Genomic DNA, 14,710 nt, shown 5'->3' on the forward strand with positions numbered 1-14,710 from the left:
TTCATTACCTGCATTCTGAGGATTTTTTGGCACCAATGTTTAGCCTTTTTGCATCAATTTATGGTGTAAATGACTTTAATTTTGCAAAACAAAGTTTTCTGCAACTTTCCTGTTTTTATTGGGGAACACACACATGTTCTATGCCAATTTTACCTTCTGCTACTCCTGTAATTGAATGTATAATATTTTTGGTCCTTAAAAGGATTTCAACCTACTTGTAATTACATTTTGGTCACTAATAGTCATTTGAACCCACATTCAAAGTAATGTCATGTATGGGTTTTTGAGGATGTGTATTAACCCCTGAGTACAGAGGTGACATAGGGGTTGTTTTTAATTCATCAGTTTGTGTGTATTTGTGTGTGTTAATATTGTGTAGAACCAGATGAAGGTAGAAGTGGGTGTGGGTCCAGGCAGTCAGGTCATGTGTTCAGTGTTTTTTTTGGGCAGCTGCTGCCGTCACTGATTTCTGAGGCCCCTCAGCCTAGGGGATTAAGACACACACACACACACACACACACACACACACACACACACACACACACACACACACACACACACACACACGTGCATCCACATTTTTATTCACGCCTGGGGTCAGTTATTTTATCACAGTCTGCAAAACCCTCCCCATGTGCCACACACACACAGAGACATTCAAACACATGCAGAGCGTACTGGTTCCCAGTGGATCCATAAACTCAGGCTGCTAATTGAAACCGGAGATAGATAGTGGTATTGCACCGGGCTTTGGGACATGCGGCTTTAGTAATCAGACATATAGTGATCTCACTGTAGTTGGTATGAGGACATTCAGAGAAACACTGGCCTTTATCTCCAGGCAGCGTTTAAGTATTCACAGAGCTTACATTTCACATTCACACTGTTGTCATAGAGATATTTTAGTTCCCAGCAGAAGATGAAGTGAACGAGTCAGATCTATTTTTGCTTCATGAATTCTTCTGAAGGCTCATCAGACAGATTCAGACATTTATTCTACACTGTGGAACACTTAAAAATGTATAACGCTTGTCAGGTCGCTCCTGTATTGTCTTTGTCAGCAAATGCCAATAAAGTTTGTTGGGAATAGAGTCAGCGTGCTAGAATCATATCTGATAAGTGAAAATTTACTGAAAACTGTTGGGAGTTTCACTTGGCTGAATGTTACAGCTTTTGAATAGCAGGGTTTCACACATAAATACGTTACATAATGCTTTATATGTTTAAGGATGTTTTTTCAAAGTAATAGTGTGACATTTAAAAAAAAAACAAAACACAGATTGCTTAATTTTCAATAGTTAGATGAAAAAGTGATCCTTCTCTCATGTCTGTTAAATATTAAGCTACTACGAGCAGCCAGTTAGCCAAAACATAAAGGCTAATTTATTAATATATTTCACACAAAAATCAACAGAATACAAATCATTCAGGTAACTCAGGCCGCATTGAAGCATCGCCGGTAAATACTCCCTTGAAGGGACAGAGAATTTCACTTCACAGTGACAAAGCCAAAAAGATCTTAGGTAGGGTTTGTTATTTTATAAAAAAAAATGCAAATGAAACTTGGACATAGGGATTTTTGGATTGATTGACTGGATTGATTTTAATAACTTTGATGTACTTAAAGTTTGCATTGTGCAGCTGTAGGAAAATTGAAGTATTGGATTGGGACTCTGTACCGGCAGATGATCTGCTCAATATTAAATTACTTGGATTGAGAGCGGGGGCAAAAACAAAAACGTGATCAAGACATCTGTAGTTTTTACATTTTTTTTGTACATATTTTGAATGTGTTGTGTTCATTTATTAGCTCTAGACTTGCTGGTAGGTGGATTTTGTTGGCTTTGGGCAGAGCTCTGCCAGCTGCTTCCAGTCTTTATTCAAAGCTCAGCTAACCATCTCCTCCCTGTAGCTTGTCGTGTTATTGGTCTTATCGTCTAACTCTTCACAAAAAAGCAAATAAAACTATTCATTTAAAAACTATTCCGTTAAAATGAAAATGCATTCTTTGTTGTCATATGGTATCCAGGGTCTGTCTCTCCCGTCGTCTCCATGGTAATGCGTTGGAGCATGAGGTCGGGCCTGCTAGTGTCTCTCCCCTGCCATCTCCCAGCTCTCCTCTTCTCTCTCTTCTTCTCCTCTATCGCTCTCCACCCCCCTCTCTGCACTCTGATGATGAAGCGCTTTTAGATTTGCCCGTTAATAATGCATGTTTCTGATTCCCTCTCGCCCTTCATTTTTTTATGTGTTCTCTCTTTCTTCACACTCTTTCTCCCATCATCCTCGCTCTGCCTCTCCTGCCGGGGATTTCTGATGTCTCGGTGCGTCCCTGTCTCCGTTCATTAACATCTCCCTCCCTGCCCTCTCTGGTCTCACTTTGACTCAGTTCAATTTGTTTTAGTTCAGTCTAGGTTACTGAAATCATTCAGTTCAATTTGGCACGTTTATACTTTCAGAATAACTTTAGTTTGATTCCCATGTGCTGATGTTAGATGGTGACGGGTCATGTCGCAGGCATTCTTCCAACCTCTCTTGCTGTGACAGCAGCTTCTCACCCCATGTCATCGGACAGAGTTCAGAGATCTTCATCTTTTACATGCCCGATGAGTTCAAACAGCTCAACCTCAGCTTATTAATGGCTACTCACATAATCCACGGGTCTTTCTGCTCTGAGCTAACTACAGTTTTAATGGCTTCACGTCTAAATGGGCCGGCGTTCTTTGTCTGTCACATTTGTTTTGCTAATGTGAGATGAATGGAGAGTCTCTCTGGAGATTATGATAATGCATTCACGGTCACGGAGGAAAGCCTGTTTGCGGGGACACGGGGGGCACTGTGTCGTTTATGCGTGTCCCCTGCTGGAGGTAAAAGTAATAAAAATGACTGCAGACATTTTGGTTATTGATTGAAGGTCCTTGTGTTCAGCAAGACAGAGTCATTTACTGGGTATTCCCTGGAGAGTGAAGAGGATGTGCTCGTGTATTCATGTCGTGCTGTGTGTGCGACACTAGCCTGTATTGATGAATGAATTCAAATCTGAAATCTGAAATCTCAAATAGAGTTTTTGGTGGCTGTGCGTCTCTTTGCAGTCTTTACGTATCTTTTGTGGTTTGGTTTTGTCTTAGTAAGGTCATTTTAAGTCCTTTTTGAGTCATTTTGTGTCTCTAGGAAGTCATTTTTAGTCTTTTCTTCATCAGTGCATGTAAACTTCATTGACGTTTTGCAGGTGAAGGTCAGGGGGGGCCCTGACACTTTGGCAGAAAAGCACAGACTATTCACAAATACAAGGTTACACCTTGTCATTTCGTAGGTGAAATTTTGCTTTAAGTGCTTGTTGGTGACCTGATGCTGATTTGGTAATAGGAGTTAGCTGATACAATTTAGCATGAATGGAAGCTGCAGGACTTTGACCAAGTATTTCTTTGCCAAATGAAATGTGATGAAAACATCAGTGCTACACAATATCACAGGAGATAAGATAGTAGCAGTTGTAGTAGCACATTTTTTAGGATTTTAAATTATATACTGTATGAAATTATACTGTCAGTTTCAGAACTGATTAGCCAATTTTGGCTGAAAAACACCCCCATTAGCAGCTAATGTTCTTCTCATTATTGCAGGTTTGAACCAACTCCTGAAGACAGAAAGCAGCTGAGATTAAATCCTTATAGGTGAGTCAAATGTTGCAAATACTCTCTCTGCTGAACTTCGCTTTATTTGTCTCTAAGTGTCTTGTGATGTTGTTATCCTCTGCTCCTGTGTTCTGTGTACACACTGATGTTACTTGATGTGTGAATCAGCAGCACCCAAACATCCTCCTGTTCTAGTTTTGGATCACAATGTTTGCTGATTTCATGTCTGGCCTTGTGCACGTGTCCCAGTGATATGGGCTGTTGTGCTATGTTCAGCATCACCCTGAGGTGACAATGTATTGTGTGGCTGTTACTGACAGCACTACAAATATTTGTGTTTGGAAATGCACTGAAACTGCATTTTTACTAGTTTTTCAAATCATGGCTGTATCTTTAATAAGAAAGGTCAGTTAGCATGGATGAAAAGTGCTGAGTGTTGAGGCGTGCCTTACAGCTGGCAGTGACTGATTCATACCGTTTGCAGCCTTGGCTGCGTCCTCTTGGTATGTGCAAGTACTAACCTAGCAAACTACAGTAGCATGATGCAGGGGTGGAATTTTGATTTCAAATGTCTTATTACTATACAAATACAGTAATAAGCGACATTTAGCACTACTATGTGAATATTTGAAATGATAAACAAGTATAATGTGCTGAGTATGCAAAGTCGGTTAAAATATAAAGTATAAACTAGAAGCACAGTAATAATAAAAAACAATTAGCACAAGTATGTGAATATTTGAAAATGTACATGTCCCCTGTGTTCCGCCCTTGTGAATTACGCCCTTGGCTTGATGCTTGTTGCAACATCCTTGTGTGATGTTAAAGACTAAATACAATTACGCTGATGTGGAAAATAACTAATAAGTGAGGTGAGATACTATTAAAGAGTGGATGTGAACACATCTATGGAACAAGCTAGTAGCTGAGGAATGTTGCGAGGTGTCAGATTAAACTCATGGTTTTAAAGATAGCTCAGTTAATGGAAGAGTTGAAGATGAATCCCTAAGCTGTGTAACAGTTTTGAAGTCCATATTGGCAGGGTGAAGGAACTCTTAACAGATTGCCTTGATTAGGAATGAAATGACAGCAAAAAACTGCATGGGATGAGCATAAAGTTGGCATGTCTGTAAAGGAGGGACTCATGGGTACCCATAAAACCCATTTTCATTCATATATCTTAAGGTCAGAGGTCATGGGGCCCCTGTGCAATGACCCTGCTGTTTTTCCGTAGTCAAAAACACTGGAGCGTTATTCTGCCCCCTGACTGTGAAACTAGCATGACATGGTTGGTACCACTGGATTCCTCAGGTCGTCCAGTTTCATGTGATTCCATAATATCACTCTAGCTTTAAAACTCAGCCTGGTGCACTCTCTTAACAACAGGAATGACGGCCGGCAATCAACGACGATTAACACGTTAACACTGACAGCCCTAGTAAAAAGCCTTAAGCCTACATTAAAGAAAACACTGACAATAACAATGTGTCCACACCCAGAGAGGTGAAAGGATAATATGAATACCCAGCATGTGTTTGTTTAAATGCGACTGGAAAAATAGGAGCCACATGTCTTGGCATCAACTGCTGCTCACCTGCTGACACATGACACACTCAGGTGCACACACCACACACAGACAGAGAGAGAGAGCACAGATGCTGTTCAACACACACTGATATAACACATGAAACAGAATGCCAATTTTTTCCACATTGTTGTTTTGAAAATAATATTTCATTTTCCACCAGTTTACAACCAAATGTTGTAAAAGGAAGAAAGTACAGGATGCACACTATGCATTTTGAAGAGTAATACTGAATGTAAACTTTTCTTGTCTACAAGAAAACTCCACCAATAGCAGGCCAGTAGTACACTGAGCATGCTGCCTTATGGAAACCCATAAAACATATTTGTCAGTAGGGAGCAATGTCTTAGTAAGTAGAGCGGGCGCTGCAGCACAGTATTACATAACACACCACTACAATGTTTCCACCTCCCTTTACTATCACTGCTACCTGAATAGCCCCATGAGAGCACTCTTATATTGCACTGATCCATAATTTTAACATTGAGTCATTATCACAGCAGTTTATTTTACTGAAAATATGGCACAGGAAAGTGGTTTGAATTCAGTTATTGTAGGTTGTATTGATGTATTTCGTCTCCTCTCCCAGTCTTTGCCCTCCTACAGTTTCCTCTCTCCTCCTCCACCCCTCTCTAGATGAGTAATCCTGATGAACAGATGGGTGGAGGAGAAAAAAAAGGGCCATGCCAGCTTGTTGCACTGCCACAACGCGTCAATCAGTCCCATCCCCCCCCTCTCACCCCCTGCCTCGTTTCCATCCCATCATGCACTTTTCACACTGTTACTCCTTTATCATTATATTCTTATATTTGCTCTGTTAGCCCTGATGGTGTGGTAGCCAGTCCATTTATCAGTCCACCATCTGGCTAACCTTTCATCACCACCAACAACTACAGGCCAGATAGCCATTAAATTTACAGTGAACTTTTCTTCTTCCTTGACAATAAAATGCGACCAATTTTGACTCTTCACAGAAAAAAAAATTAATCCTTAGCACGACAACAGGCCCTAAGAATAGTAACATCATCAGTATGCTGAGCAATGCTTTTGAAGGGTGTGATGAAGCTACTACAAAGAAGGTCCTCAGAAATTGATCAGGCCCAGTAAAATGGAAAAGGTGTATAGGAACGTCAGCCATAACGGTCTTGACCTGAAGGACACGAAAACACTCATACAAATGCACATACACTGTAACTCATGTCATAGTAAAGCCCGGAGTCACGCACCAAGGCCACGTGCATCTATCTGCTCATCAATACCTTTTACCTAACAATATCACACAGGAATACCAATGAGACTCTGCTGGTTTACTGGCCCAGCTGGATTTATGTGGCTGTGTTCACGCTGTCACACTGTATTAGAATGAAACTGAGAAGTATTGATTTTAGGGGCCTTTTATCCTTTTTATTTTGCACGGATTAGTCCATCAGTTCGTTTTTTGTGTGTATTATACATCTGAATATCTAAAACATACTTTATTTTTAAAATGCCAAGGTTTTTTTTTAAATATATTTCTAAAATATTATTAATGCAAGTATTTGTGTCTGTTAAATTAAAAAGGGTATGAAAATTCAGAACCGGCACATGCTTTACACTTAATAACTTTGCAGATGAGTTTACGCCTCGATGTAGACTGGATCGCTAGACTGTGGCAGTGGTGCGAGCAGCGTACTGAGAGATGATATTATTTACATTTGTTTGAGAGAGAGGTTATGATAAATGTAAATGGCAGAGACGAGAAATATGATTGGATAAAACATGAGTGTAACCAAAAAGACTGAAGTACCTGAGTGATAAGGAAGGGTGTGTGATATGTTGCATTTTAGAAAATAATTTATTTTTTACGGGACTGTGTTTTATAAAAAGCTTATAATTGCTAAAGTCACATTCTCATTTCCATTTGTCAAATGTTCATGCTTGGTCAGTGGCCCTGCACGTCAAACTATGGCGCTCTAGGTACCCCTCCAGCATCAGTTTTGGACGCTCAGGGATGACGTGTCGATTGAAATCACCCATCATGGTTTGGTTTAAAATAAGTATTTTTACCACCTTTTGGCTCGCAGGTGAAAGTGCAGAGTTTATTTGACCAGTCCACTTCCCTTTGCCCACCTAATACAGACCTTCTTGCTCTGTATACTACAACAGTTGCTTGTATGTCAAAAAACAAAGGGCCTGGATTTCTTAAGTTAGGAGTGAGACCGGGTTAAGCAGATTGACATTACAATAGGGACTGTTACATTCAAACCTCAGTTTCCACAAGACAGAATGTGTGACTATAAAGGCAAGAAAACAATAGAACACCAGACTCAATTTGTTTCCTCAATTTCATATATGAATTTGTACTGGTGCACACACAAAAACACACGATAGCAACCACACACATATAGCCAGCATGGCTCTCTGCTTTGGCTGAGCTCACAGCTTTTGATGAGATGACCCTAGACAGGCGAGACATGCACTCACAAACACACACAAATGCATACACACTCATGTGCACATGGGCACACACCCAACACCCAACCAAGCCCCCGGCAGCCAACAAACCAGTCCATACGCTTGGCAAAATGTGTGCAATTGTCCAAATATCACAGCGCTATAATTGGATGTCAGATGAAGCGAATTTTAATGGCAGCCATCAGTAATGGCTTTTGATGAGTTACACATGGATGAGTCCCATGTTTTGTTTTTGAGCAATTATCATTTTTTCAAAGCCATTCCTGTTTAATGATACGCTGTTGGTTTAATTAAACCCCAATTTATAGCTATTTGAATTTATATTTTATACACATAAATTATCACATTTTTTAAAATGTATATTTTTTTTTTCTTTAGCTTAGTAATAATTGTGAACACTTTAGACTGACCATTTTCCCCCTATTTTGTCAAAGCAGGTTTTTTTCTTTTACAAGATTAACACAGCAGTTTGTGTTAACAATGCCTCATCAGGTGGAGGGTGTGACACCTTCTGAGGTGTCCTTCCTATTTTTTCACCTTTTCAAAGAGGATCACTCAGTTCCCTGAATGTGCCTCGAGCAAAGCTGTTGAGATTCAGTTCATGGAAAGGCAGGGCTGCTCTCATTCCCTGAAAAGGAAAAAGAAAGGGGGAACAGGAAATGACAATAAGATATTTCTATGGCTATTCATGTCAGGGGTTTAAGAGTGTAGGGGGATGCATGGGAACTCATCTCAGGATGGTTCAATTTCCAAGCCGGTAGATCATCAACTCTTCAGCTTTGGTCGTCACCTTTAAACTATTCAGTAGTTGTATATTTCACTGTTCAACTCGAATAACGCAGAATTACATTACATACAGTAAATGAAGATAAGGGACTGAAATGATTGTGTCCGCCTGGGTACTTCCATCACTGCTGATAAATACTAGTGACTAAAGTCATTTGTGCGAGGAATAATTTGTGTTTTTAAATGTTTCCCAATAAAGACAAAAGCCAGATATTGGTGTCTTTTTTGTCCAGTAGGAAAGAAGCTATAGAAAAAGCTGTTCAATGAAGGTTGGGACATGGTTTTTCTGCAGAATTTAATTCTCACCCCTGTCTTCTTTTAGTATAAATACACTTATTTTTTAGTATATAAAAGTATAAGTATAGAAATAAAATATTTTTCAACATAAGGTTGTTCTATGATAGTGCACCACCTAATAAACCATTTGGCAACATGCTGCAATATAACAGTGTCATAGCATTCAATAGCCTTGGCTATACAGGCTTTTGTGACAGCCATGTGAACTGTCATATGTGTCCTTGAGCAATAGGCATAAGATTTGCATTCTCTGTTATTGTACAGTGCCAAATTGGTCAAATGGAGATGAAGTTTAGGAGAAAGCCACTTTAGTTAACATTAGTGTTTTGAGACTACTTCCAACACCATACACCAAGTTTTATAATTACATTTAAATTAGAATTATGCATTTATATATGCAGACGACCCTACTCCTTGATCTGTAGTGTATCTTGTTTTTTGGACACTGCAGAGTTTTTATTTTTTGTACTGTATCCAAATCAAACTTAAGCACCATTTAGTATGTGTGCATTTTTCCCTTCTATCATAACTGCACACACTCAACCACTGTTTTATTGCCGGAGGTATCACCTTGTGCCCTAGAACACCCCTGCCGTTTCAGCGTTATCCCAGTGGTAAACAACATGAAGGACAATAGCCCCCACGGGTGGTTGTAGAGTTGTGGATGGAGAGCAGGGAGGGCGGCATGCTGACCATCAGCACTTCACAAAGCCTGAGAGAAAAGCAGTCGCTGGGGGATTGTGCGGATGGTGCTAGAAAAACTGAACCCAAAAAGGGAAGGCCCTGTGTGTGTGTATGTGTGCATGTACAAAAAGAGGCTGAGATAGTTTGTTCTGATTTTGGTGGCTGAGTGTGATCCGGTTTGGGGGCTATTGGAGACAAAGAGGCTGCCAGTTCTGTCCTTTCAATGCAAAGAAGTGGTGTTAGTGTAGCGAAAGCTCCTCTTACAATAACTTCCAGTGTAGCTGCAGCTTCCGATGATGTCAGCAGTTAAACACGAGGTTGCTTTAAATTAAGCAGTTGTGACTTGTAACTGGAGAGCTGCTGGTTCTAACCGTGACAAGGTGACATGGCTGAAGTGCTTTTGAGCAACAGCTAAACCTCTTATTGGCTTTTAAGAATATACCAATAATCTTTCAAGTATGTGTTTCTGAAACTTTTGAAATACTATTTGTGCTAAAACCGCCACAATCTGGACATATTTGGGGTATTCTGTGAATATTTCCTTGGAAATAAGATCATACCAATGATGCAAATATGCCATTACCTCATCCTCACTATTAAGTTTTTTTTTTTCAATAAACTTCACACCTCCTCTTCCATTCCCTATTGTCAAGTGTTAACCATAAAATACACCCTGCATAGCTTCACTTTAACTTGAGAGTGAGTGCTTTATTCCCACCACTCATAATGTCTCTCCTTACCTTCCACGGTAAGAAAATGGCAACATGATCCACCCATTGTCTGCAGCACAAATGTGTTTTAGTAAATAATACTTAACGTAAAAAGATATGAAACATGCATGAATAGCAGCCCATCTGTCAGGATGGATTAGTGAGGCAATGCTGCCCCTTGTTTTTCCTTTTTCATCAAAAAAATCCAGTCAAGGCTTCGCCCCAAAGAAGTAAGGCCATTTTCTCATCTTACAATAGCCTTTGTTCATGGCAGACCCATCAATTGATGAGGGTTTGTGGAGGACGGAGAGAGAAAGAGACACGAGAGACTGAGCAGACGTCCAATAAAAGTTATCAAACTGACAGATACAGAGACAAGGACAGAGAGAAGTTCGGAGGTTTCCACTCAGGGTCAGCCCTTTTTTCATGTGTTTACACAGGACTGGTATGTTGGCATGTCTTTGTATTTCTCCGGCTGTTTAATACATATGTATCTGTATTGCTGCACATTTGCATCCCTCCTCTACATACACTAGAAGTGTGTTCAACCCTCAACCCTAGCCTGTGTCTTGATGTATGAGAAAAAGCCATATATTCATTTAAAGCTGCTATGGATCACTCTTGTATGTGAAGGGGGTCGCTAAAAGCGACAGCTAACAGTAATGAGCTCACTAAAGCTGAGATCAAAATAAAGGCTACATTCAAAGATGTGTGCAGCCCAATCAATAGGGTCCCCCATTATAAGCTCCTGGCTCACATTTCTTTTAAATCGCAGACAGCTGTATTGTGACTGAAGTAATCCAGTTGCAAGATGGTCTCTAGTAGTTTTGTTATTTCCGGCTCGCAGTTTTACTAGTTTTAAATCACTCTCATCAGCGCCACTTTTTGGCAACAGCAGAAAACAAAAAAGTCCAAAAACTTTTGCTACATGCAGAGCACCAAACAACAAAGTCAGTGACTTTTTGGTGACCATAGTGGTGCATTTAGAGCTAGTTATTCACCTCAGGAGATGGTGGAGACCAAAATCAAAGCTAATAATGGTTCCATAAAAATTAATTTCAGATATCTGCAAAAGTTATGTTCAGTCTCTAAAAGATAGCATATTATACACTATGCATAGAATATTCCCTGCTGGATGCACAAGCACCTTCTCATTCACACATGATTGCAGGATCAGTTTTCTAAATACTGCGATAAGTTCTAAAGTTCTCACCTCAGGCATTGGCTGCATAAAGGTGTTTGTGGTCCATATGCACTGTTTGTGTATTTGTTGCAGGAGGATGTCTGGGCCCTCGTTTTTCTTTCCAACTATATGTACAGTTTCAGGGAGTCACAGTTTTAAGGGTGTTTTTGAAGAAGTTCAGATGCACATTCCCCGTAATGAAGTTTAAAGTCTGCTCTAAATGTCAGCAGTGAAGTAGTAGTTACAGTGGCTTCACATTTAGGCTGCAGTTCTGCTTTGTGCATTTGTGGAAACTCTCATGGCTCACAGCTCCTATTCTACTGACCTGGTTACTGGAGACTCTCAGACTGTATGAAGGCCACCACAGTTCACTGTAGTCTGGTTTGTGTGTGATGATGCATGTGCTGGATGTCTACCCCAAAGCAGTGAAATTTCTCTGCAAAGAAAATCCAACACAATTTCTCGATAGACCACGAGTTCTAAGATGCAAACTTATGATATTTGTACATTTATGTAAAAATAACAATGTATATAATGTGCGTACTGAGCTACAGACGAGGGAGCATCAGGTCCAGTCTGGTTGAAAGCGGTCCGACTCTAAGTCCATTGTCTTAGCAATATCTCTGTTACTGTGATCTGATGTGACTGCAGATGACTGTGTTTTCATCCCTGCCTCTAATTCTCTTCCTGCCTCCCCCCTCATCTGTCTAGTCAGGCTGTCATGCCTCAGTGTCTCTCAGTGTGACTGAAGGCTGCGGAGTGACCAACTTAGCACGTTGCTTCAGGGTTTGCAAACTGAGAGGCAGGGAGACTGTTGGGTTTGTGTCAGCAGACTTCATGTCATTCTTTGTTGGTGAGGATTGTTGACTCCAGTTATATATTGAATATCCAAAATATATATAAAGTCCTGTCTCATCTCTTCCTAGAAACTTTACACTATACTGGAGATATCTAGGGACGGCTTAGGGCAGTTTCATTGAGAGCAAATACTAGTACAATGTCTTACTCAAAGACATCAAATTGAACACAAATGGCTGAAGGGACACATTGGTTTGAGATGTCCACTTCAACAGTTCAGCATATCACCAAATTATGCAACATTTTGGATAAAATACAATTTTTGCATTCTTGCTGAGAATGAGAAAAGAAATTTGATAAGACATATGAACAACAGGTTACCTTAGCATTAATACTGAAAACATGGGAAAATGACCCTTTTTGAGTGTTATCACTCAATTTAAATGGCCGTTATTAGTCATCATCAGTTCATAAAAATGGATTAGATGGGTCCTGCTACACCGACTAGTATGTCCAGGGTGCTGTAATCAATGCATTAAATCCAGCTAATATCAGGAGTTACGTAGGTTTTACTGAAGCAAAGACAACATTGTTAGGTTCAGAAAAAACAGATTTGACTGAAAGTAAGTTTGTTACATGACATAAGTAGGACTGGGTATTGTCTAAAAAATTATGACATCATACCATTAGCAGTACCCTTTAAGTGATAAAGATACCAATAAAGTCCTTAATTTGATACCTTTTTTCTTTATTTTCTTCATTTGATATCCATTATGCACATTGTACCATTCAGCTGCGTAAAATGCCACCAGATACTCACGGGCCACTCACATGTAAATCGAAGAATGCTTGCAGTGATTGGCTGTTAGCAAAACCACATAGACTGAATTTTTTTTGCCAGATCTGGGTACAAAAAAGATAGAATGCAAGTATTCTTTGACTAGTTTTGATACTAGTTTTGGTTTTACTTGGAACTGGGTTATTTAATTTCACCATCTCTGACGTTTCTACACTCACTTTAACGCTCTTTATACTAATGTCAGTTGACTTCCTGCTGCATAACAAGAAACATTTCAATTTATACACTGATAACGGTATTCTGAACATACTTGTCAGTGTAAGTGACAAGTGTATCTATAATGGTCAAAACCATCAATAATACCTATGTAATCAAGTAATAACATTGCAGCAGGATGGAGAAACTTTTAGCCTGTCTTAGATCAAAGGTAACAGAATTATTGTATTAGTCTTCTTACCTAATTCTTGGAAAAAATTAAATAAGCTATAGATCCAACCAATAGATCCGGGTTTTTCAACTTCAATATGTGGTGAAAATGAAAACTAAAAATGGATTTATTCGGAGGCCAAGCTGCTGTGCGACCTCACCACTGAATTACATTTTCATAAGCACTTATATAATGGTCCTGTGGTGCAGTTTCATGGCTTCCTGTAAGAGATTGGGTAATAATGACTCATCCATTAATGAAGACTCCAAGTGTATCATTGCAAACTCTCACTGTTGAGCTTGAAAGGGCGGCAGAAGGTCGACTCAATTTAGGAGAATGTGTGAAGATATAAGCTTTGACTTTTTTTTAGAGTGGCCAGTGGACGTTTGCTGTCATCATCTAACAAAATGCCCTTTTGAAACGTTTAATGAACACCCTCCTGTTCACTCATGCAGATGTAACACTGAGACCTCAATCAGAAATTTTAGTCTGACAAACAACCAGACGACAGTCTGGGGTCATGGCCTTTGTTTAAGAAGAAATGCAAAAGAACAGTTCACAGTGAAAAAGAAGAATGGAGACAGGAAATGGAGAAAAGAGACAAGGATAGAGTGATGAAGATGGAGAGGCAAAGTTGGAGGACTCTTTGACCTATGGGCTTTGACCACTGAGTCAGAGAAGAGAGGAGGGTGAGAGATGACCTGCCCACCAGCCAAAGTCATCCCACTCATCCTCCTGTGAGTTCGCTTTGTCATCATCTTTGGGGGTTTTTGTGTGTGTGTGACCTGTAAGGAAATGAGCAATGGAAAATGATAATTACCCACTTAACTACAAGGATGAATGTTAATCTGTATATGTGTGCTTCTGTGAGAACCTTTCTATAAGGTAATATCGCTTACAGAAAAATAACTTCCACTGCACAGCAGGCTTACGGTAAAGCCTTTAGCTGTGGAAAAATTCACTCAACAGACTTCAAAAACACTTTGCAGCATGATCAAATAGGGTTTAAACAGGTATGAAAGCATGTTGGTCGTCTTCACTTAAAAGGTCAAAAGTTTAGTTTAATGGCGCATGATCATGCAAGTGAAATGCTGCGAGGAATTTCCAACGTGAATGCCTCAGCGGTTTATTCCAGTTAACACTCGGTGACATTCTAGCTGTTGAAATATGGAGATGTTGACATTTGTACATGGCAGCTACTTTTGTGTATGTGTCTGTTTTGTGTTTGTGCCCGTGCTGGGAGAGTCATCTGTGTTGTCTTATGATTTTTTTTGTTTTTACCCGGCAGGCAGTTAATCTCCCTCTGCCTCTCTGGAAATGTGACCCAGGTCAGACATAAAAACAGACTGACACAC

General features: G+C 39.9%; 1 protein-coding gene across 8 annotated transcripts in view; it reads left to right on the forward strand.

Annotated features, from left to right (window-relative positions):
* Positions 1-14,710, forward strand: part of nrcama (neuronal cell adhesion molecule a) — a 64,392-nt gene that overhangs the window by 21,460 nt on the left and 28,222 nt on the right. For 6 of the 8 annotated variants that reach the window (XM_088072479.1, XM_088072482.1, XM_088072477.1 and 3 more), the window contains exon 1: positions 3,627-3,671. The gene's annotated coding sequence lies outside the window, so the exon portion shown is untranslated. Of the gene's footprint in view, positions 1-3,620; positions 3,672-14,710 lie in introns of those variants that run through there. The other 2 variants (XM_088072481.1, XM_042511146.2) reach the window with 1 other exon arrangement.

Source organism: Plectropomus leopardus, chromosome 22 (genome assembly GCF_026936395.1).
Source record: "Plectropomus leopardus strain MGB_pleo_1.0 chromosome 22, ASM2693639v1, whole genome shotgun sequence".
Taxonomy (NCBI): Eukaryota; Metazoa; Chordata; class Actinopteri; order Perciformes; family Serranidae; genus Plectropomus; species Plectropomus leopardus.